Source organism: Pleurodeles waltl, chromosome 10 (genome assembly GCF_031143425.1).
Source record: "Pleurodeles waltl isolate 20211129_DDA chromosome 10, aPleWal1.hap1.20221129, whole genome shotgun sequence".
Classification (NCBI taxonomy): Eukaryota; Metazoa; Chordata; class Amphibia; order Caudata; family Salamandridae; genus Pleurodeles; species Pleurodeles waltl.
Window position 1 is genome coordinate 52,046,269 of NC_090449.1, and position 23,808 is coordinate 52,070,076.

At 41.0% G+C, this 23,808-nt stretch overlaps 1 long non-coding RNA gene across 1 annotated transcript in view; it reads right to left on the reverse strand.

Annotated features, from left to right (window-relative positions):
• LOC138260699 (uncharacterized) overlaps nt 1-23,808 on the reverse strand; it is a 49,236-nt gene that overhangs the window by 23,501 nt on the left and 1,927 nt on the right. The gene's annotated exons all lie outside the window — the stretch shown is intronic.

Consider the following 23,808-nt stretch of genomic DNA (forward strand, 5'->3'; position numbering starts at 1 on the left):
GAAAGTCCAAAAGGTGAAAGAAAAAACAGCTAAGGCACAAAGACCAGATTAAGAAGAAGGGGGAGCAACCTAAGGACACATTTGACCTCTACCAATACAACCATTCATAGCCAAGACTGATTGGGTTACCTTTTTGTTTTGAACTATACACATCACCCCTTTAAAAGGGTAAACCAAGGGAGTCTCAAATAAAGGAACAAGATGAATAAGTTGAGTCTTGCCATATTTTGGAAAGACCCCGAACCACAACCTCAAAATCTTTGCAAAAGTGACTGGCCCTTAAGGTTAAGTTAAAAGTAGTCTGTAATTTCTGAACCAGCTAATAACTGGAGTAAACATCTAAATCAGGAACTGTTGGATCTAATGGAAAACCACAGCTCGCATTTGTTTTCACATGAACATTTCAACTAAAATATCTCAGTAAACACATGTGGGGAAATGAGGCAAATACATTGATTCACGCGATTAGCCCTCATTGCTCAAAGGACAACTTGTAATGACTCAGTATTTCCACATCCAGCAAAATCCAATACCCATGGTACGGGTGAGGGAACACCAATTTAAGAGTAAGGAATCAAGTAGGATTGAAATATAAAGATTGTGAGATGGAGGCTGGGATGCATAGAACAAAGGTAGATATAGATCTGGGAATCACCAGTGAGGAAGGAATAAAATACAATTGATATGATTGGGGCGGTGAAGATAAATAATAGGAGGTGGCTGAGAAGAGACCCCTAAGCAACTTCACTTTGAGAATTAAGTTAATTAGAGCCCTTTTTACCAGAAGATTTAAAAAAGAATGTTCAGAAATGAAACATTCACCCTAGGATAGAATAGAGCCAAAATAATTTGTTGAGACAAAGCATAGTACAGAATAAAACTTTCAAACACAGCTGGGATATATCTTTTGTATATTACAATTATTATTAGTTATGCTGTTTTCTTCTTGCACGATTTATCATGGATTTTGTAAAATGTTACTGTTGACAGACCCTCAGGGCCATCGCCAATACAAAAAAATGGCTAACCACAAAAATATTTTTGGTCTCAAGAAACACGCCTTTCAACAGTAGTCTCTGACACTGATCAGAACTACTTGGAGCCAGATTTACAAGAAAGTGGTGCACCAGCTGTAATGTGCTACTTTTCTTGTGCCTTCCTATACCGCCCTTATCACATCATGTGTGCGCTGTATTCAGAATACAGCGCATCATGGCCCACGTTATGACAATAGAATCAGAATTTATGACGCTATTGTGGTATTTTGCAGGATTGTCACCATAAATTGTGGTGCTAAGCCCTAATCCTGCAAAATAAAGGGAGGCCCATTGAAAGTAATGCCTGAGCAGGCATTAAAAATAACGCTAAAAATGGCACAGTGAGATGTTGTAAATTACACTGCGCCATTTTTACTGTCCCCTCCCCCCGTCGGGGAACGCCCCTCTTTCATACATTATGCCTGGTGCAGGCATAATGTGGCACAAGGGGGTGCAAAGTGGCGCAATGCAAGCATTGCACCACTTTCTAAATATGGTGAAGGGGAATGACCACTTTAACGCCACATTAGCGTAAGACAAATTACGCTAGTGTGGTGCTTAGAGGCGCTATGGCTTTGTAAATCTGGCCCTTAATGTTGATATTATTCTCTGTGAAAGAGCAGAATGCCTTCACTCATAGTGAAGTTGGACAGTGACGGAAGTGGTAGACCCACTGTCCTATGTTGTATGCTGTAGTGGGCAACAGAAAGCAGAGGGTGTAGAGTGCTGGCTGAAACGCTGTAAAAGTGTGATAAGCATATACCTAAAAAAAAAACCTCAAATTACAAAATATGCACTGTGGTCTGTGCTTTTCCTGTACTGAACTCCTAGTTAAAAAGGGGCAGGATGGTCTTCCACTATAATGTAAACAATTGGCAAATATTTACTTTGGCAAATTGGACCAATGCGGAAAGAACAGGTTCTAGGTTGTGTTAATTCTTGTACGTCTTCTCACTTATAACCAAGTTATGCTATATGGCCAGTTTGAGTCAGGCTAACTCTCCAATGAGACGATGAATTGTTACCATTGAAATTATCAAAATGCATATTTGTTATTTTACATACGTTTTGTACTTGCACTCCACCAGTGATAAGAAATAATGCATTAATGAAACTTTTGTTATCAGTTTCCTGGAGCCACCACATAATATAAGAATGAACAAAAACACATTAAAATCTCTATGTTTATAGTTTCCGACTGAATTTTACTACTTGGTTCCTAGACAAACCAACCCTAGTATGTGATTTTGTTCCTATTATTCAAACCTCAATGGCAAGCTCCCCCAACTGGAAAATATGAGTATGACAATCAAACAGGGACAACCCTCTTTACATTTTTGAGGTCGCGTAAAGGTCAGTGAAGCTTTTCATCAAGAATTATGTGACTTTATCAGTGACCCTGTGTTCCAATCTTGAACAGTCTTCTGTTCTTCTCACTTAACAGGCGTTAGAGGATGCTGCACCCACAGTGGTGCATTTTACGTCAATGTCAAGAGCCTGTTGGAACAAAGTGGCAATGAGTAACTGCAGATTACACATACATTACTTTTATTGAAACAAAAACGCTCAAAATGTGTATACTCCCTGAACAGAAAAATAGTGGAAATTGACTTCTCTATTGCTCCTGCTACTCAGTAGCGGTGCACAGAAGCTACTCACAAATTGTAATGACAATCAAGGAGGGGCTTTTCAGCAGTGTTCTGGAATTAGCATTAGCATCAGCTGGCCTTAACATCTGCAATAATTAATATTCCTGAGAGCTGCAATTTTTATGCACTACTCAGTTATTAGAGAGAGGAGACAAATGATCAGTGTGTTTTACTTATGAACCATTTCTCTGGGGACACAATGTCTAGGGACAGAAAGTTGGCATTATATTGCCATCTTATGCCATGGAACAGAGCATTCATCAATTCGTCACATCGCACAAATGGATGGACACCTTTAGGTAAGACGAATGCCATACCATAACTACAGAACTGGTGTGTTATTTTCTGGAGAGGTGTGTTTTTTCAACATACTTAACTACATGTACAATTTTTTGATTATTTCCCTTGAAAAGGACCTTGGACTATACTTTTCGAGAGCAGGACTTTCCCTCTCTGAAGGGTTTTAGGTAGGCCAAACTTGTAACACATCATTACATTTTGGAAAGCAGATTGGGCTATTCTGATGGTTTTTTATACCTGTAAGGAAGGATATCTGAGGAGAATCTGATGATGTTGTAGTGGTGCTCTGACAGGTGAGGGAGCATCTGAGGAGTCAAGCAGTTCAGAAGGTGCAGGAGAGCATTTACTGTTAGAGGGACAAATGTCTATAACTATGGAATAAAATACCTGCACATAAAGTTATTGTTACTGCTGTCAATTTCCTTAAAACCAATTCAGACAAGTTCTAAGAGGTTAAACACATTTTAGAGTCTTACTGTACTTCAGGCTCTGTGTGTTTCCATTTTCAAGTAATGACACACTATTGCCACCTGCCACAAGGCGTTTCATTGTGTGGTCAGGCAGTGATGTCTCGAGGACACCTTTGTAGAATAGTTTTGATTGTCCATCAGTGGCATGGTGGTGATCCTGGTAATCTCAACTCTTACACTGATTAATAGGTAAAGAAAATCATCTGCAATTTACACTGTTTAAAGTTTGTATGTTTGACATCAGAATTTGAGAAGTGAAGAGTAAGTATGAGTATGTGGTGCCAAAATTCAGTTACTTCCTGAGGGACACACATTGATTTATATCCTTCACATTGCTTCACATAGACAATAGATTGGTTTATGCAGGAAACATATTGGCTGTACCTTTGTGCTCGTTGCACTGGTTCCCATAAGTTGTATAGGTTGGCATGCATTATACTGGTTGCTATCTAGGAACACTGGTTTGCATAATCGACATTAGATGAGAGGATTTTCTTGTATATTGTGCTAGTTGCCTTCATAGCACTGTGACTGATGTACAGATATCAATTTGCAAGAGTAACATATGGGAGTCAGTGTTTAATCTATGGATTAATATAAAGGGGCTTATTTACAAGCCCCTTGCGCTGCCATAGCGTCACGTTTTTTTATGTTGTGGTGGCGCAGGCAGTCCCCTACACCCTTCCACATTTACAAACTGGCGCAATGGGACCATTGCGCCAGTTTGTAAAGCCTTGTGCCACATTATACCTGTGCCAGGTACAATGTATGCAAGGTAGGTGTTCCCTCATTAAAAGCCAAGCAGAACTGGCGCAGTGAAATCTACAATATTTCACTGAGCTCTTCTACGCCTTTACAGAGTACATTTTTTATGCTTGCTCAGAGCAGGCATTAAAGTGATGCTGTGCTTTTTAACATTGGATACCCCTCGCATTGCTGAAGTAGCGTAATTTTTTTGACGCTAGTCCAGCAATGCATCAGTTTAGCGCCACATATGCATCAGAATTGTTAATGCATCTTTGGAAACATGCACCATGGAGTGCTGTATCATAAATATAGTGCTACTATGACATCATTAAGGGGTCTATGGGTCGCGCAAGAAAGCTGGTGTATCGATTTTGATGCACTAGTTTCTTGTAAATGAGGCCCAAAGTATATTGGCTCACTCTAGTAATGTACTAGTCTGTGCAGTAATATATTCAACCAACTATGCAGGCTAATGGTTGGATACTAGTGCATTGTGGCTTGCATTCATAATGTACTTGTAGATTTGCATAACTGCACGGTCTGTATACATAATATGTTGCTTCACACTACAGAATAAATGTACAATCTATTGGTTTGAAAGCACTACGTGCTGGTTTGCATGCATTCTCTGCGGTCCCCATGCATACACTGCTGGTTTGAATGAATACCAGACTGATTTGCACGTGCAATATACTGGTTGACAAATGTAATTCTATGTCTCAATATATAAGCTATGTCAGTTCTTTCGTGTAATGTTCTGGTTCCTGTGTGTAATATATAGGTTAAAATGTTCAAATATTAGTTTTAAGGTATTACATGCTGATTTGCATGCATGATGCACTGGTTCTCATATGGTTTACATGAATAACACATTGGTCTGCAATCACAATGTAAGTCTGCAAGGAAAATACGTTTTCTAAACATTAAATAATTATTACTGTGCACGAATTGAGCTTATTTTTTGCTGTTTATTTGCCAATCACAATGCCTATTTTTACACAGTAGCCTGTGCAGTGGTTTGCTTGCATTCTACTATGGTGCCTTCAGCAGGTTTAGGAGGTGGAGACTATGACTGGTGGTCACAAGGTCCCTGGAAGCCAGATGCTCAGTTTTCTCATGTTCTGGACAAAGTCACTTCATGTAATCTGAGAAGTAGAACCTTGAATCTTTTCTCTCATAGTATCTGTTCACAACTTTAAATGTATGCTTTTAAAAGTAATATTTTACATTTTAAACTGATTTAGTCTTTCCATTTGAAGTTTTATTTAGCATGTTTAAAAAAATCTTTGAACCAAACCTGATTTTAAAGAGTGTGCTCATAGCTGCCATATTTGCAGTGTTCTTATGTGTGACATGTCAATGTTACCAGCGCGGCTATATGTGAGATTTCAGTCCTTTGATTATTTTGAGTGTAACAAGGCAGCTAGGTCCATATAAAGAGTGTTCTCTGAAATTGCCACCTTTCTAAAAATAACAGATTCGAAGAAGCCTCTAAAAGCTGCAGTGGGTATGATAAGAAGCACACTGGCACACCAGAACTTAAGGCTGCCATGACGTAGAGTCTGCACAAGCTGCAAGCTACAGCCTTCCCTACTGCATCTCTGTTGAACGTCAGTCAATGGTAAAGTGCATGGAAAGTCCAAAGCACCAGGGCTCAACACTGTGGCTCCTGGCACCAGGGACAGTCAAAGTCTCATACTGAGAGTCCTCTAGTAGTATTTCCTTCACAATCATAGCTCTGTGGTTAAAGAAAATGCACCACTGGATTCATTTCAAGATTTCAGACTCCCTCGAGTAATTGTAGGACACTACCCATCAGTGAATCAGCCACCCAGACTGCTAGGCCACAAGCAAACTAAGGTGGTATCTAGGACAGACTGTCCATCTGTCACTTGTTACACATGAGGAAATACCTACTATCCTCCTTCCTTTTTCTTCTACCCTTGCCATTCACAATTTCCTTTCCCTTCTTCCTCTGCACATTTTCTTCCCATTCTCACACTCTCACTCTCTACCCCAACCTACTCCCTTAATTCTCTTGTCCTGTCTTAAATGTTCCACTTTATCTCTACTAACTCTTATTTATGTTTCTCTTTCTTCCATCTACTTCCTTGTCTCACTCCTCTCCCCTGCCTTTCTCATCTTCATTTATCCCTCGTATATCTGCTTTACTAAGTTTCTTCCACTCCTTTTGCCCCTCCCTTCTTTTACCCATCCTTCTCTGTGGGCCTCACATCCTGCTCATTTTGTATCTCTTGCTGTTTTCTTAAACTCCTCTTCCTTATCTTTGTTTCTCTCTTCCTGTCTCACTCCTCCCATTCCTTTAGTATCTCTTTTCCTTCTCTTCCTCTTGTCCATTCTGCCTCCTTCAGTCACAACCCATTCCACCTCCTTTTATCTCACCTTCTCCCTCATCTCAACCTGCCTCCCTTTTCTCTTCCCCTTGCACGCTTCCTCCTCCTTCTGTCCCACCATTTTGTCCTTTCCACTCTCCCTCCATTCTGTGCCATTTTCCCCTTGCATTGCACCCCTTTCTTCCTTTTTCCTGTCTCCTGCATACTCCTTGGAAATGTTGTGCATATATGGTGCTCTGACGCTATGTAATGTGAAAGGTGGTCTGTCATACAATGTATTTTTTTATAGGTGGCTCTCTACTTTGTAACACATTCTGTTATGGCTTGTAGGAACCCATGCAGGGCACACAAAAACCCACACAATACTCTTAATACATAGCCCAGTCTATCTGCTATATGAATCACTGTGAAGGATCTAAAACAATATGTGTCACATATTAATTATTTCAATTTTGGCTTGTTTGGCATCTCTTATCTGAGTGAGTGATCACACCGGCAGTCCATATTTTGTGTATGCCATTGCTAAAGATATGGTAGACTACTGGAATATTGTTATTTTTATGTCTTATTAGACTATTCTTATAATTATTACTTTCAACATGAAGCCAAACACATTACCATAACTTAGTACCCTACAGTTAATTATCCATGTATGTATGTTTAGTATTTCTGAGCGCAGATCCAAAAAAACAGAGTGTTGTAAGTGGTGAAAGAAAGCATAAAGTCAACGAGTGCTATTAGAGCTACCCGGTAATTTGATTGATACTGCATAGCCTGCAATTTGATTGATTCTGCATTGTAGTTTAGTGTTTTAAAGAAGTATGTCTCACACTTTTTCCTAAACTGAATTATGTAAAAAATTGCACTATTGGTTAACAAAATCACTGTGCCTAATCCAGAACAAATCCAGCATCAAAGTGTTTCATAAATGGTCTCCTAGTCATAAGCATTGTATAAAGTGTCAATTAGTTTGAGTGTATTTTTAATAAGAGCAATTAGTGACATTCCTCAATAATACTCTTAGTAATAATCATCTTTTACATTTTGCAGTGACCAGGACACGTGATAGATTAGATGATTTTCTCCAGTCTGATGCTGGTTCACTTGATCAGATTTGGATGTGCCCATGACCCCATCAAATATGAGTATTGATTTTAGGCCACAGTTGAGGTTGGTAAAGAGAGATACGCTTTCACCCGGTATTTGGATGAGGAATTGTTCCAGCAGTAATTGAATGAAAGTGCAATAATACCTAGAAGAATGTATTTCTTTCTCCCTGAAAATGTTGATTTAGAATACTGGGTATGCATTTCACCTTCTGCAGCGACACCTAGAATACTCAAAAATCTACGTCACTCATCACACAATGCATTTATAGGGCCAATAGCACAGAATCAAATCACAGGCCAGTAAACATGTAGAGTAATCCATTGAAGCACATTTGCACTTGCTTTACAGACCATTTAAAAATGGGATACAATGCATACAAACACTAAGGGCCTCATTCCGGGTGTGGCGGTCTGAAGACCGCCACACTCGGAGTAGTGGTCAGGACCACAGCTATTGTAGTGGTCCGACCACCACATTAAGACCTTGGTGGTAAGACCGCCAGGGTTATGTCAGTGTTCCACCAGCACCACCAGGATCCATGATCCCGGTGGCCTGGCGGTGGTGGAGATCATAATCGTCAGGGCAGCGCTACCTTGCGGATTATGACCTTCTTCTCCACCAGCCTTTTCATGGCGGTAACATGTGCAGGAGGCCCCCCCGCCCAGTACTCTCGCAATGTTCACTGTATGTTTTGCAGACAGTGAACATTGCGACAGTGCTGGTGCACCATGCAGGCTTTAAGCATTGCTGCCGGCTCGATTACAAGTTGAGACAATGCTGTAGCCTGTTTCCTGCTAGACCAGAAGGTGGAAACCAAAGTTTCCACCAGCCGACCTAGCGGGAAACTCTTAATAGCTCCAGTGGGGTGGTTGCCACAAAGGTGGCAGCCACAATGTCAGGAGTTTGGTGGAAGAGCTTTCCCATCCACCAAACTCTTGACTAGGCGCCTTTTTTGCACCTGAGTTTACTGTATTTGCCGTCACCAGATAGGAGTAGGTGGTACTTGTTCATGCAAAGACATGAGTGAATGTGATGTACACTAATTATGAAATTGATTCCAGTGTATAAATGGTAAAAACATTAAACATTTGTGGCCAGGGTTTACCATAGCATAGGGTCGTTTCTACTAAAATCTTAAGCAACGCATTGCATCAACCAAAATTGCTGTGATGTGTTACATGAGAAAGAAGGAGCAGGGAAGTGCGATATTTACTAAGATATGGCACGGGCAAGCTCTCTCCCTCATGGCAATGCACAATTAGGCTGCAAAGTACATATGTATGTGTGTGAGATGTCAAATATAGATTTCATACTCAGAGGGTACAATTCCAGTACAAAATAATATCCCTAAGCTAGCTGGAACAATTTCCCACTTTAGAGTGTGCTGTACAGTGCAGCACCCATGCAAACACAGAAAGGTTTGGAGAAATTAAAGCATTCTCCAAATTGATGCCATAATAATGAATAATGTTTCTCATACAACATTGTCTACTATTGTTAGTAAAGAGGGCTTTATGTCAAATCCCAGGGATATCTTCATGGCAACAACCATGTACCACTCATGGAAAGCCCCTTGATGCAAAGTATACAAAGCAGGACAAAGGGAAGTATTGATTTCAGACAACTTCCAGACACAAAACAAGTTCTGCAGTAGGAAAAAAGTTCCAAATTAATGTTTTGCGCAGGTATGCATCATTTTTGTGATGCAAATCCAGTGCAAATTATTAATAAATATGTGCTTAAATACATTTTCATCAACATGTAATTATATTAAAAATGCTAATTTGCTATCAAGCTCTAACTGCTTTTTTCTTTTCAGTCAAATTTAGGATGTGGAAAAGGATGTCTGCGAATCAAAAGAACAAAATAATTTTAATCATCCTGATCAATGTTATTTTACATATACACATGTGGGCAGCCACATCGACACACGTAGCTGAGGGCAAGCAATCTGGCTGTGAGCTCTATGTGACAGACAACATAGAGGTGTATTCAAGGGAGGGAGATGTGATATTTGGCATTTTGACTGCTGTTCACTGGGAGGCAAGTTTCCCATCTTCAAACTACTTGTTTACAGACCCACCTGCTCCAAAGCGATGTGAAAGGTAATTCCACCCAATTTTAAATCATTATTTATAATAATAATATAGAGAGATAATGCAAAAAAAAAAATTACCATATGTACACATTGGCATACCTATATTTATGTTTGAGATTGCAGGTAATTTGTTGCAGTCACACACAGTTTCTCCCACCCCCACATCCAGTCGCACATAGACATAGATACATTCACTACAGGGCATTTGGTGATCACTATTTATAGGAATAATATGAAGAGATAATGCAAAAAAAAATGTGTACACCTCATTGCTTAACTATATTTATGTTAGCCTATCTAGGTTTGCAGGTGTTTTATTGTAGTAACACACAGCCTCACACACACATATAGTCGCAGACACACGCACTTGCTCGCACACACCCACACACACGCACACAGTAAATGTAATTTCATTCACTCAAAAACCATGCTATATTATGCCTGCATATTGCTCATGGGTTAAATTTTTAATGCTAGGTTCACATTTAGACACACGTGCCTTCACTACAGTGCATTTGGCGAAGCGGTGCCCTTTTTGAGAGTATCTGTTCTATACAACTGTTGAAGATCTTTTTTGTAAAATAGGCTGCAAAAGGCAAATCCATTGTTATTATTACCATCACACTAATCTTTGACGTAAATTAAACTTGTCCTGGAATTTTGTGAAATATTTCCCTGAAAGTCTCTGTTGTTGTTTGTAAAGTTGGAGGCAAGTGCAGGGAGACAGACACACTTTTAATTTAATGTAGAGAAGAAAGTCAGGTTATTTTCCAAGTGCTGCATTTTCTATCATTATCAGGATGAGTGAATGATTAAAGGCACTTTACACCTTGCACCAGCAACTAAGCAGAGCATGGTGATAGCACCTCTGGAGTTACCATAGGTCAGAGTTTCTATTAAAAAGACATTTGTTGCTTTCTTAATTATTTGGTGCCATTCACTGAATTTGCACAAAACCTTTACAGAACTTTACTTAAGGAACTGCCTTTGCTTGGTTGGTGTAAATGTGTTCACTGCTTTTTAAGGAAATTAGCGTATGAAAAGTGTTCTGCTTTGGGCATGCAGAGATTACATTTTAGCAATATGTAGACCATTAATTCACAGAACTGTCCAAAAAAAAATTAAAGGAACACTAGTGGATGAGTGAGCGTTTCTCTTGACATGCATTGCAGATTCACAAATTTGTGGGCAAATTTATACTCGGTTTGTGCCGAATTAGCGTAATTTCTTTTTACGCTAATTCAGCGCAAACCTAACTCCATATTTATACTTTGGCTCTAGACACGTCTAGCGCCAAAGTTATGGAGTTAACGTCATTTTCTGGACACAGAAACCTACTTTGCATCAATGAGATGCAAGGTAGCCGTTCCCATGCAGAAAACGACTCCATGGTCATTGCGCCACATTTATCCCCACATGCAAAAATCATCCACAGGTGTGGGGGCCTTAAATAATGGTGCTAAGCTTGCTTAGCGCCATTATTTAACACATGGCTATGGGCAGGCGTTAGGGGACCTGTGGGCCTATTTCCATGGTCAGAGACCATGGAAAGAGCCCACAAGAGCCCTTTCCCTGCCCCAGGGACACCCCTACCCACTCCCACCCACACCGGGAAGACATCTAAGGAAGGGGGGGACCCCATCTTATGTAATTAAAGGTAAGTAGAGGTGAGTATATATATATATATATATATATATATATATATATATATATATATATATATTTATTTATTTTTAAATGCCATAGGGGCCTAACGTGCCCCCCCCCCATATGGCACATGGCCCAATGGCCATGCCCAAGGGACATGAGTCTGGGGGACATGACTCCTGTCTTTAGTTAGACAGGAGTCATGTCCATGGGGGTTGTGCGCCGAAATATGGCACTAGTCAAGTTAGAGTCATTTTCTTGACTCTAACCTGACAAGCGCCATTCTTTGACGCACAACCTCCAGATTTCCCTGCACCTCCCCCTGTTTAGCATCTACTATTTTGACTCTCGTCGGGCCTTACCACTGGCTAATGTCAGCCCATAAATATGATGCCCGGCTGGCGTCTTGGGTTGGCATTAGCCGGCGGTATACATTTTTACGCTAAACTGCGTTAGTGTAGTTTAGCGTCAAAAAGTATAAAGCAGGGCCTTGATTTGGTTGCTCATCATGCACCAAGCACAATGTTGTACAACATAAAAATAAAAGTGGAATAAGGGGTTGGGGTGAACCTATCATTTCCCCCGGGCCCATATGTCAGGGCTCCACTGGAAACCTTAACAATCCATTTATAAACACAGTAAAAGTGAATGCCAGCTGAAGACAGCAGAAGGCTGTGTACAACATGGGTTGTCAGCCCATGGTCGATTGTATCAAGGATGTCACTTAGGAGTCTCAGGGGCACAGTTGTGACTCCTGGCTTGCCCCTTGCACTGCCTAGCCCTGCTATTGTGACCCCTAGAGGTGGCAACATTAGTGCCAAGAACACTGGGGCCGCACACTATTGTAGGTGTTGGTCTAGACCATTCTTTTCTGTCCATTTCATATTATTTACATATCTTTTTTTTATTTATTCATTTATATTTTTCTTCCAAACTATTTACTGTATAACTATTAAGTTACAATGCTTAACACAGATTTTCATATGAAGTGATAGTAGCCTGTGCAATGAAAGTTGAACTATTTGTGAAGGTGAAAATGATGGGGTTGAAGTTATGGAGAGTGGAAGAAATTAATTTGAAATGATAACGGTGCAACTTCAATTAGCAGGTTGCCAACATTACAATGTTTATTATTGTCTACATTTTAATGACAAGCTTGAAGAGGACTTGCATTAGGGTTTTGACTGATGGAGACTTCTAAATTAATTTTAAACCTTTCATCCGTAGATGCCTAGGGCCTCACTCTAGTCATCATCATTCATTTTTCAACAGCAATACAGGCCCCTAATTTTTTTTTCTCTAAAATGGCAAACTTTATTTCTCGAGCCAGTAGTGCTTTGCGGTAAGCAGTTCAAAAGAGAAAGAAAACTGAGACTGTGTTTCTAAGATCAGCATGTACTTCATGAATAAGCCAGAAGCAGAACACCAATTCAGAACCATGTTTCTGAAGAAGATGAGTCCTAATTACCTTATTATGGGTGTAATGTTTATGGATGTGTGCACAAATGAACTAAAGTCTGGATTTTCAAACATTTCATGCAGGCAGTGCTGCACTGTTTTGCATGAAAGGGTGAAGCCAGAGCTGCACCATATCTTCAAGGAAATGGTGTCATTTTCCTCTCATCATGCGCTGGTGCACTTTGTGGTGGCTAAAGCAAACACAGGTACCATTGTGCCATAGTGCAAAGGTGACAGCATTATGGTCAGGATAGTTTTACAGCTGGAAGGAGTACCTTCCTGCACACAATTATTGCTGGATGCATTTATCTCTTTGTATGTGTGATACAGACTGCAGCAAGCAGGGAAAGATGAAACAACATGGAGAAATAAAGATAGTTCTCCTAATTACACTTGCATCAGCGTGGCACACCATTTTGGTGTAAACCTGTGTCTACAATTCTTTGTAAATATCGATTTGCGTCAAAATCCATGCATTGAGCCGCAGGACCACACATGCACTACGCATGGACTGCCTCCCTGATGCAATGTAACACAAGGGAGCTTAATGTACTACTGTATTGTTTTACTTTTTATTTACAAAGCAAAGTAAATCAACATTTGCTTAGTTTTCTAAATACCAAACTAAATTTTATGTCGGCGCTGCAAAAAAGTGATACAAGCCAAGCACAAAATATTTACATGTCGGGGCCACTACATTGTACTAGTGCTCACCTATTGCATATAACTGTGAATGGTCTGATATTGTTATATTTTTATTTCCATTTTTGGTAGGCAGTTATAGTACCCGTGACTGTATTTGAAATCGTGGAAAAATGTAATTACCAGAAGATAAATTCCTGTCCAATACGAGGATCTCTTAGAGTTTTGTAGAAGAAGAGAATTGCACTAAATCAGAATTTTACATGTCCCAGCAAACTCCCACCTCATCTAGAGGTGGGAACCAACAGGTTTCTGATGCCAGGGCTCCAGTAGACTCCCACTTTGGAAACCATTACCCAGTGAACTAAGTGTCAAAGGACCACTATGGCCAGAAAGTTCAAATTCCGGTCTATTTAGGATGGGTCATTCAATGCTATTTTTTTCCAATACAAGCTGACTGTACAAGGAACAACAGACCTTGGCAAGTATAGAAGAAAATAGCAGTGACACATGAAGATACAACTACTCGTGCATCAGGGACATTTTTCTTTTTGTTTTGCAGAATACCCCTACTTTGACAGGTTCTTTCACTAGAAAATAACAAGCAGCATCATGTAAGATGTGTCATGCCAACATCAATATTCCCACTTTGGCTGTTGTTTCTTTCACTAGAAAATAACAAGCAGTGACGTAAGATGTGTCATACCATCACATCAGGAATGCTTTTGACAAATATTTCCCTTTTCATTCAGCAGGTGGTAGGCATCTCGTGGGAGGAGGCACATCACCCACCACTGTGGGAGGTAAAGGACTGCCAGACGAAGTATAAATGAAAACCTAAGAGAGAATGTAATCTTCTATCATGCAGATTCTCAATCCTTTCTATGTGTTTTGTTGTACCTCTAGGATTTATAACGAACTCTACCAAAGTGCCCTTGCAATGGTCTTCGCCATCAATGAAATCAATCAAAATGTCCATCTTTTGCCCAACACCACCTTGGGATTTCGGATTTATGACTCTTGTTTTTCTGTGGTGGGGGCTGTCGGTGGAACCCTGCTTCAACTCTCAGGTGGGAAGGAGACTGTCCCCAACTACAGCTGTCAATCAAAACCCAAGCTGGCTGGCATCATTGGTGATGGCCCTTCAATAGTAACTTTACCAATGGCCAGACTTCTTAGTGCCATGAGGTTTACTCAGGTACAGTATGAGACAATTCTAACAAATACTAAATCACAAATGCAAAACTAATAGTAATATGTGTTGTGGATGGCATAAAGCTGGTTGTTGACCATTACAAGTACTACGAAAACCATAACCTCTACAGAGAAGATATAACAATGCATTTACCACCACAAAAAGGTACAGTACAATACATCTAAGGCTTTATGGGTTATATTTAAATAGAATCGTTTAGTGTTAAGCATGGGTGGTGTTTAGAGATAGTAAGTGGTCTTTAGTGTTCAAGTGATGGATAGTCTACGGAGAACTAAAGAGTACTTAGGGCTCATGGTGGATAATGTTAACGGACAGTAAGGGAATTTAGGCTTCCAGAATAGGTAGCATTATGGGGTAATAAGGGGGTTTTAGGTTTCAGAGGTGCTAATTGGTTTTCAGGCTTTAAGACATAATACCTTTCATTAGTAGCGATGGCTTTTGGGGTTTAGAGATGGGTAGAGTTAAGGGTAGAAAGGAGTAAGAGACGGTGCAACTCACATAATTGCCTCAGGTATAATTACGCAAAATTGCAGGAAAATAAAAAAAGATTGTGATACAGTATATACCAAAATGGACGTGGGGGATGCCTTTTGTGCTACAAAAATAGCACTAAGGGGGGTCATCATGACTTTGGCGGATGCCAAAGTTCCGCAGTGAGGTTGCCACCTGTGCGGCCATCTTCCTGCGGGCCCCATTAAGAGCGTCCCTCTGACCCAGCAGGAAACGGCTCAAAACATTGACAACGGCCCCTAATTTTGCTGGCAGGAATTATGTAGTGCTTAGGGTGCACCAGGATCATCAGGGGTTGGCCACGGGGGCCCTGCACTGCCCATGCCAAGTACATGGGCAAAGCAGGAGATACCCTGGCGTATTAGGACAACCAGCACAGCCAGTACCTCCTGTGGAGGGAAACTGACGGAGTGGCGGTACGACCACCGGCAAGACCACAATAGTCATAATGTGGTGATCAGACTGCCACCAAAGTGTTCGGACCACCGTTTGGTGGTGGTCAGACCACCACTGCGACCCTGGCGGTCTGAAGATCGTAAATGTAACAGACGCCAAAGAGCAGCAGCCACCAGTCACTCACTTTCCTTTAGTGTGTTGTTCTTGTGCTGCTGCGGTAGGATTGTTGCCCAAAATCACTCTTAGAGTGAGCCGGCATGATTCCATACTTTTTAGTAATTGTGCATCAAAAGAGTAATGCAGAATTACCAAAATTATTCATATTATTCTTGAATAGATAACATTTCTCCCAGGCTTATTAAGGGGTTTCAGGCATCAAGGAAGGTTAGTGATTTTGGGCAGTAAATTTGTTAGGGCTCAGACACGTAGCGTGTAGGGGTAGAAATGAGTTTGAAAAGCTCAGGGATGTGTAGTGCAAAGGGATAGGAGTAATCTTTTAGGGTTGGGTAGTGTTAAAGGGTATCAAATATTTTTTAGGGCTCAGGCATGGGTGGTGGATAGGGATAGTGAGGAGTTGCTAGGATTTAAGGATGGGAAGTTCATTGGGTTCAGGGATAGAGAGGGTACTAGGAAGCCATTTAAAAAATATATATGTCATATGGATGTGTGTGTGCGTGTTTATATGTGTTAATCTATGGTTCCATTTTTCATTGTTATGGTAAATGTTATTGCGGTGAATGAAAAGGCATTGTACTTGTTGTTGGTGTTATGCACATATTGAAAATGTTGGTTTTCTTTGCAGTGACCTATATTTGTAACAATAGCCTGCACGCGTTTGTGATACAATGCGGCTTATAATCAATTTCTATATTGGTCCCTGTCTGAGTGTTCATAGGGAAGATCTAATACATGTCTATCTTTCCTGATACTGTTTTACCATTTTAAGGGAGGGATAGAGGCAATGATTTGGTTTACCAAGCAGAATGTTCCTTTATAAGCAACCAAGGGTCTGATTTATGACGGTAGTTCTTACTCAGGCCAGCCCTGAGTTATGAGCTATGTCAGGCTATATATTGACTATTGAATGTACTTGAATACATCTGTCTACATTGGAAAGAAGCCATATCTTTGTTATTAATACCCACTTTAACTCATCAGGGTACTCTCCGAGGAACTTTTATTTTTTTTCCTGTTTGTAATGCAAGCATACATGAGAGCTTTGATTCACTCTTTCTACCATATACCCTTCCGTTTCGCCTATGAGCAATGGAGTGGCCTTTGATACATTTGGTTGTCTTCTTTGAAATGTAAAACTATTTTCTATCTTTTCTTGCAGTCTGGTCGAAGTGAATGTCTTCCCTCCAAAAATGTCAAACACTTTTTTAAACTTAGGGGAATATTTAAGAGCCCCTAGCGCCATTCTAACGCCACATTAGCTTAATTTTTTTAAGTGGTGCAATGTATGCAGTACTTCACTTTGTAACCCTGTGCACTGTACCATGTCTGTGCCAGGCATAATGTATGCATAGGGGGCTCAAGGAAATTTAACAGATTTACTTGCATCATTTTTTTCGGCACTTTTAACGCCTTCTCAGAGCAGGCATTAAAAGGGGGCATTCCATTGCATACAATTGGTCCCTAAGTACTCTGCAGGATTAATGCCAATATTTTGGCACTACTGCTGCAGAGTACATCAGTATCATAAAAAAATGACGCTATTGTTCCCTACCTTGTGCCATGGTGCGACGTATTTTAAATAAAGCGCACAGATGGTAGCGGTAGGGGGGTGCAAAAGGGCACAAAAAAGTGGTCCTGAACTGTGTGCAGTGCCAGTTGCTTAATTATGCCCCTTATTTCGTAAAGAGTTTTTACACATTCAAAGAAGAGTTACTTCAGGGAAGAAAAGTATAAATCTAAAGTATTAATTCAGGTTCTCTATTGTTTTTTAATGAAGGTTCATAATACCATAGGAACATTAGAAATTGAGAAGATGGACAGTACTTGTGTCTTAAATTTTGATTATAATGTGCTACTTCAGACATCCCTTCAATGTCTTATAGAAACTCAGGGCCGGATGTATCGAAGGATTTTGCATTTGTAAATGTGTGAATCGGTAAATTCCACCGTTTGTGAATGCAAAATCGCCTTTCAGGATGTATGAAAGGCAGTACAGTGCAATTTTAGGGAATCACAATTTTTAGTTAGTCCCTAAAATTGTGGCTTTGAATAGGGAATCGCAAATAGGAAATACCTATTTGCGATTACTTGTGCACATGTATCACCCATTTCCAAAATGCGACCTGAGCATTTAGGAAATGCAATTACCACAAAGTCAAATTTTGTGGTAACCATTTGCAATTTTTAAAAATGCATTGAAAATGCATTTTTTAAAGTGCCATCTGGCGCACACATGTCCCTAGGGCATGTGTGCGCTTTACATGTGCACAATTGTTTGGGAGCGGTGCATCAAGGAGGACTATAGCCCCCGGCACCCTTGGATTTGAATTAACTTGTTTGTGAATTCTTAACAGGATTTTGCAAATTGGGAAATGCAAAACCATTCGCACCTATGGGCCATACGGATGAGTGGAATCCCATTCCCTAATAGCAATTCCCTAATAGAGATTGAGAATTTTAAGAAATCGCTATTAGGAATTCGCTATTTTCTTACATCGCATTTTGCATTTATCAAGTAAAAGGTCTTAAAATTTGCTACTTAAGAAATGCAACCCGGGTTTTTGATATATCTGGCCCCTAATCAGTGCATCCCAAGTTCAATATTAGCAACTAAAACTTCTAGTTAACTAGCTAAGATGGTGCAATGGAATAAACTAATGTAGAGGTGTAATAGGGGGCTAAATCTGAAACTGTTAAAATTGAAGTAGGGTTGATAGAGTATATTTACATTATTAATGAGAATGTTCGAACTCATCCTATGCAAAGTTAAACACCAAGGCCCAGATTTATTAAGAATTTGCATTGAGCTTGTGTCACTTTTTCAGCCCATCCCCAATGCAAAAGCCATTGCGGTATTTTCAAAGTCATGCAAATGGCGATTTGCTAACTTTATGTGGATTTTTATTTTTTTATTAAAAACCCGACGCAATCCAGTACATAGCACTGCGCTGTGTAAACTTGCATCATGGCGGCGTTTCATGGGTGGTGCGTGGGTGTTCATACGCATTCATCAATGGATTTTGATGAAGCCCATATATACAAAGCCTTGTAAACATGGGTTTGCACCAAAATGAGGTGTCTATTTAAGACTAGTGCAACAAGAAGAAACATCTTTATTTCTCCTCATTATTTCCTCTGTGCATGTGCTGCATTCTGCTTCAAATTTAAAAAGAGGAATAAGCCTCAAAGGATAGGTTTTTGTGTAGGAAGTTATCCCTTCCAGCACAAAAGCTATCCAGATCACAATGCGGGCACCCTTGTGCCTGGGTGCAAAAGTGCCTTTGTTGATGCTAGGCAGCCACAAGTGCTCACCCATAAGTACAGGGCTGACCTGCACCGCACCTGTAAATATGACACAATTCTGCTCTCTCCTTTTCATGCAACACAGCCCATCAACTGTGCTGTGTTCTACGAAATCGTAGTCAATTTGGGCTTGAAGGAGCTGGGGAGTATGGTAGTAATTGTAACTGATTTCAGTTGTTGTGACTCATTCATCAGTATCTTTTCAGTGTACATGACTTTGGGGAAGTTTTTACTTCTTTCAATTTTTAACTACAGTGTCTTGACACAAACGTGCTGTAGTAGTCATTATGGCAGAGTGCGGTCTGGCCTGACAAAAACAAAAATCTATTGTAACCAGTCACTAATATGTGGCTCTTTTGGACTTTATTCGTTCAATAGCAGTAGTATGGTGTTCAGTAGCAGTAGTGGTCTTTCCAACTTTAACTAAAAATAATAGAACCAACTGGTAGGACCCTGATTATAGGCAACACAAAGGAGCACATGGTCCTGGTCAGCTCAGATTGTATTTTTGGCATCACCAACTCTAGTTCAAATCAGCGATACTCACTGTAGGAAATTATCTTACCTCTTCAGATTTATGAACTACAGCTTCATTTAGAGTCTTTTACATGGCAGAAATCCTAATACCTTCAAACTACCCCAGGTCTCTAATAAGTATTTATCTGCACAACACTACAATGTCCTACTTTTTAGGGCACAGAGTACCTCTCATAAATAGGGTGACCACCCGTCAGTAATTTTCACAGACTGCTCGTAATTTCGCCCTGTCGTCCGTTGTCCGTGATGAAAGGCTTAACAGACAGCATTTGTCCCTAATTTCAGCCTTTCACCTAAAGGACAAATTGTGATTAGGACAGATCAGTTTCCCCAGCTGGATTGAAAGGCAAGGAGTCTCCTGTGCTCTGAGGGAGAGAGCGGCAGACAGAGAAGAAAAGGCCTTCTGACCAGGGTGTCTCCTTCCCTAAAAAAATGCAACTGTGTGCAACTGGTAAATCTGCAAATGCAAAGGGATTTGGAAACCTGCATTGACTTTAATCAAAAGGAGTCCCTTGACGTTTTTTTATGACATTTGAAGATATTTTCATTTAGAGAGGTACTGCAATGTTATTCCAAGGTGATCTGTGGAGTGTGTGGTATTAATGGACTTAATGGAGGTTATAAAAAAATGTTAGTACTAGTTTTATAATCTTTATATTTTTCAAATCTGTATTTTAGAAGGACTTTTTTTATTTTACCGAAATGTATTTGTGCATTTTGTAACACTCTATATTATGATCTGTGTAATTCATGTTCAAAATAAGGGCTTACACCTTCACAGTTTCTTCAGGGACCTTGGTACCTCATAGTACTAACAAACATTGGCAGAGCCAATAGGTCTCGTCTACGCTGGAGTTCTTGGCTTTGCCAATGTGTTTTAGCCATGATGTACAGTGGCTGCTTTTCAGCTTGGCTAAAAGTTAGTGGCATAGTGGTGTAGAGTGGCATAGGAGCAGTCTCATAGAGCACAGTGGTAGAGTAGAGTGCAGTAGGGTACAGTGCAGTTGTTTGAAGTGCATTGGCATAGAGTGCAGTGGTTTAGAGTGTTGTAGAGAGGAATAGTGTAGAGCAGTGCAGTGCAGAGTACATTATAGTGCTGGAGAGTGCAGTGGCACAGAGTGAAGTGATGCAGAGTAGAGTGGCATAGAGTGCAGTGGCATAAAGTGCAGTGACATAGAGTGCAGTAACGTAGAATGCAGTAGTACAGAGTAGAGTGGTGTAGAGTACAGTGGCAGAGAGTGGCATAGAGTGGCATGGTGCAGAGTACAGTGGCATGGAGTGCAGTGGAGTACCTTGGCATCCAACAGAATAGAGTGGCAGAGAGTGGAGTAGTGTACAGTAGTGCAGAGCAGAGTATAGTGCTATAAAGTGCAGTGGCATGGAGTTAGCAGAGTAGAGTGGTATAGAGTGCAGCACAATAAAGCGTATTGGTGCAGAAAGCAGTAGTACAGAGTACAGTGGTTTAGAGTATAATGGCAGCCACTGCAGTGTTGCAGAGTAGAGTGTCAGTGCAGTGGTGTAGAGTGGAGTACAGTGTCACAGAGAGCAGTGGCATAGAGTACAGTGGTGCGGAGTAGAGGGCAGCGGCATACAGTGAAGCTGTTTAGAGTACATTGGCGTAGAGTGCAGTGGCATAGAGGGGCATGGGGCAGAGTAGAGTGGCAGAGTGCAGTGGAATAGAGTGGCAGAGAGTGCAGTAGTGCAGAGTAGTGCAGTGGCATAGAGTACAGAGTAGACCTGTGTGGCATAGAGTGCAGTGGTGCAGAGTGGAGTAGTGTAGAGTGGTGCAGTGCAGAGCCGAGTATAGTGCTGTAGAGTGCAGTAGCATAGAGTGGAGTGATGCAGAGTAGAGTAGTATAAAGTGCAGTGGAGTAGAATGCAGTAGTACAGAATAGAGTGGTAGCAGAGAATAGAGTGGTGTTGAGTACAGTTGCGGAGAGTGCAATGTTGCAGAGTTGAGTGTCAGTGCAGTGGTGTAGTGGATTAGAGTGGTACAGAGAGCAGTGGCATAGAGTACAGTGGTGCAGAGTAAAGGGCAGTGGTGTACAGTGCAGTTATTTAGAGTGCACTGGCGTTGAGTGCAGTGGCATAGAGTGGCATGTGGCAAAGTACAGTGGCATGGAGTGCAGTGGAGTACAGTGGCATACAAAAGAATAGAGTGGCAGAGAGTGGAGTAGTGTACAGTAGTGCAGAGCAGAGTATAGTGCTGTAAAGTGCAGTGGTGTGGAGTTAGCAGAGTAGAGTGGTATAGAGTGCAGCAGAATAGAGTGTATTGGTGCAGAAAGAAGTAGTACAGAGTACAGTGGTGTAGAGTATAGTGGCAGCCACTGCAGTGTTGCAGAGTAGAGTGTCAGAGTGCAGTGTTGTATAGTGCAGCCTTTAGTGTGCATTGGGGTAGAGTGAAGTGGTTTAGAGTGCAGGGGCAGAGTGGCGTAGAGTGCAGTGGCACAGAATAGATTGTTCAGAGTAGAGTGCAGTGGCATAGAGTGGAGAGGGGCAGAGTAGGGTGTAGTGGCATAGAATGCAGAGGCACAGAGTGCAGTGGCATAAAGTGGATTGTTTCACAGTAGAGTTAAGTGGCGTAGAGTGGAGAGGTGTAGGGTAGAGTGGAGTTGCATAGAGTGGCATAGAGTGTGTTGGAATAGAGTAAAGTGGTATGAAGTGCTGTGGCATAGAGAGCAGTGATGCAGAATAGATTAGAGTGATATACAGTGTATAGCCATAGAGTTGGGTGTTACAGAGTAAAGTGCACTAGCATACAGTGTATTAGTGTAGTGGTGTACAATGCAGTGTGTAGAATGGCATAGAGTGGAGTTGTGCAGACTAGATTGGTGTTGCCTAGACTGGAGTGGCATAGCGTGCAGAGCCACAGAGTGCAGTGGTATAGAGCGGTGTAAAGTGCATTAGCATAGAGTAGAGTAGAGAGTTATAGTGTGAAGTAACAGAGTGCAGTGGCGTGGAGTGGAGAAGAGTGCAGTGGCGGGGAGTGGTGTAAAGTGGAGTGATGCAGAGAAGGGTGGAGTGGTGTGGAGCGGTGCAAAGTAGAGTGGAGTGCAGTATGCATGGTGTGGTAGCACACTGCCATTACAGACAACACGTTTTTGATTGACATGACCATTACATTTGCATAGCCATACAGTTTTTCAAATAAAACTATACAGTGCACAGAAAATGATGTGTGGAAATTGCATCACATAATGCAATTATTTGTTTTACTCATATAAAGGTATTTGTTTCCAGCATAGCTCAGAATTAACAAAAATTTGCTTGATTTGTACTCCTAATTCTGATATTCTGAAGTTTATTTAAATGTTTTCATGTGTTACAAAAACTCTTTCCTAACCCCAGTATCCAGCAAGATTGTTGCATAAATCCTCTCACTTTGAAGTCATAGAAAGAAAAGTAAACACTAAGGGCCTCATTACAACCCTGGTGGTCAAAGACCGCCAGGGCTGTTTTGGAGGTTGTACGGCCAACAGGCTGGCAGTACAAACTTGCGGATTACGACCGCGGCCGAACCACCGCAGTCGCACAACTGCCATTGTTGTCCCGGCGGCTTTAATCCGCCAGGGCAGCGCTGCTTGCAGTGCTGCCCAGGGGATTACGAGTCCACTTCCTGCCAGCCTGTCCATAGCGGTAGGGACCGCCATGGAAAGGCTAGATGGGAAGGGGAGTCGCGGGCCCCTGGCCATTGGCATGGGCAGTGCAGGGGCCCCCTAGCAGGCTGGTGCTGTGTTCTACCCAGCTGTCTATAGAAGCATGAGGGACTATCTGGCTACTTGAGCATTTGAGTTTCTGCATTAAGCCACATGGAGACTGCTCTGTTTGCGCTTGTGTGATGGTATACTATGGGTGACAGTCTATATCAAATATGTGGAAGTATAAATAGTTGCAGGTTTAAAATTAAGTGACTTGTAATGTGTAACAAACAGTATTCTATCGAATTCCAAACAAATGCTAAACCCTTAGAAAGTAACTGTAAATTACTAATACATGAAGTGGGGATCATGAACAGAACCACAAACATGAATAATCAAAATGGAAAAGACAGACAGTAAAATCAAGAAAACTGTAAAAGAGGATGACAAAAAAATAGATGTAAGCAAAGACTTACATCCCATTAAAAACAAAAGAAGGAAAATAAATATTTGTATTAC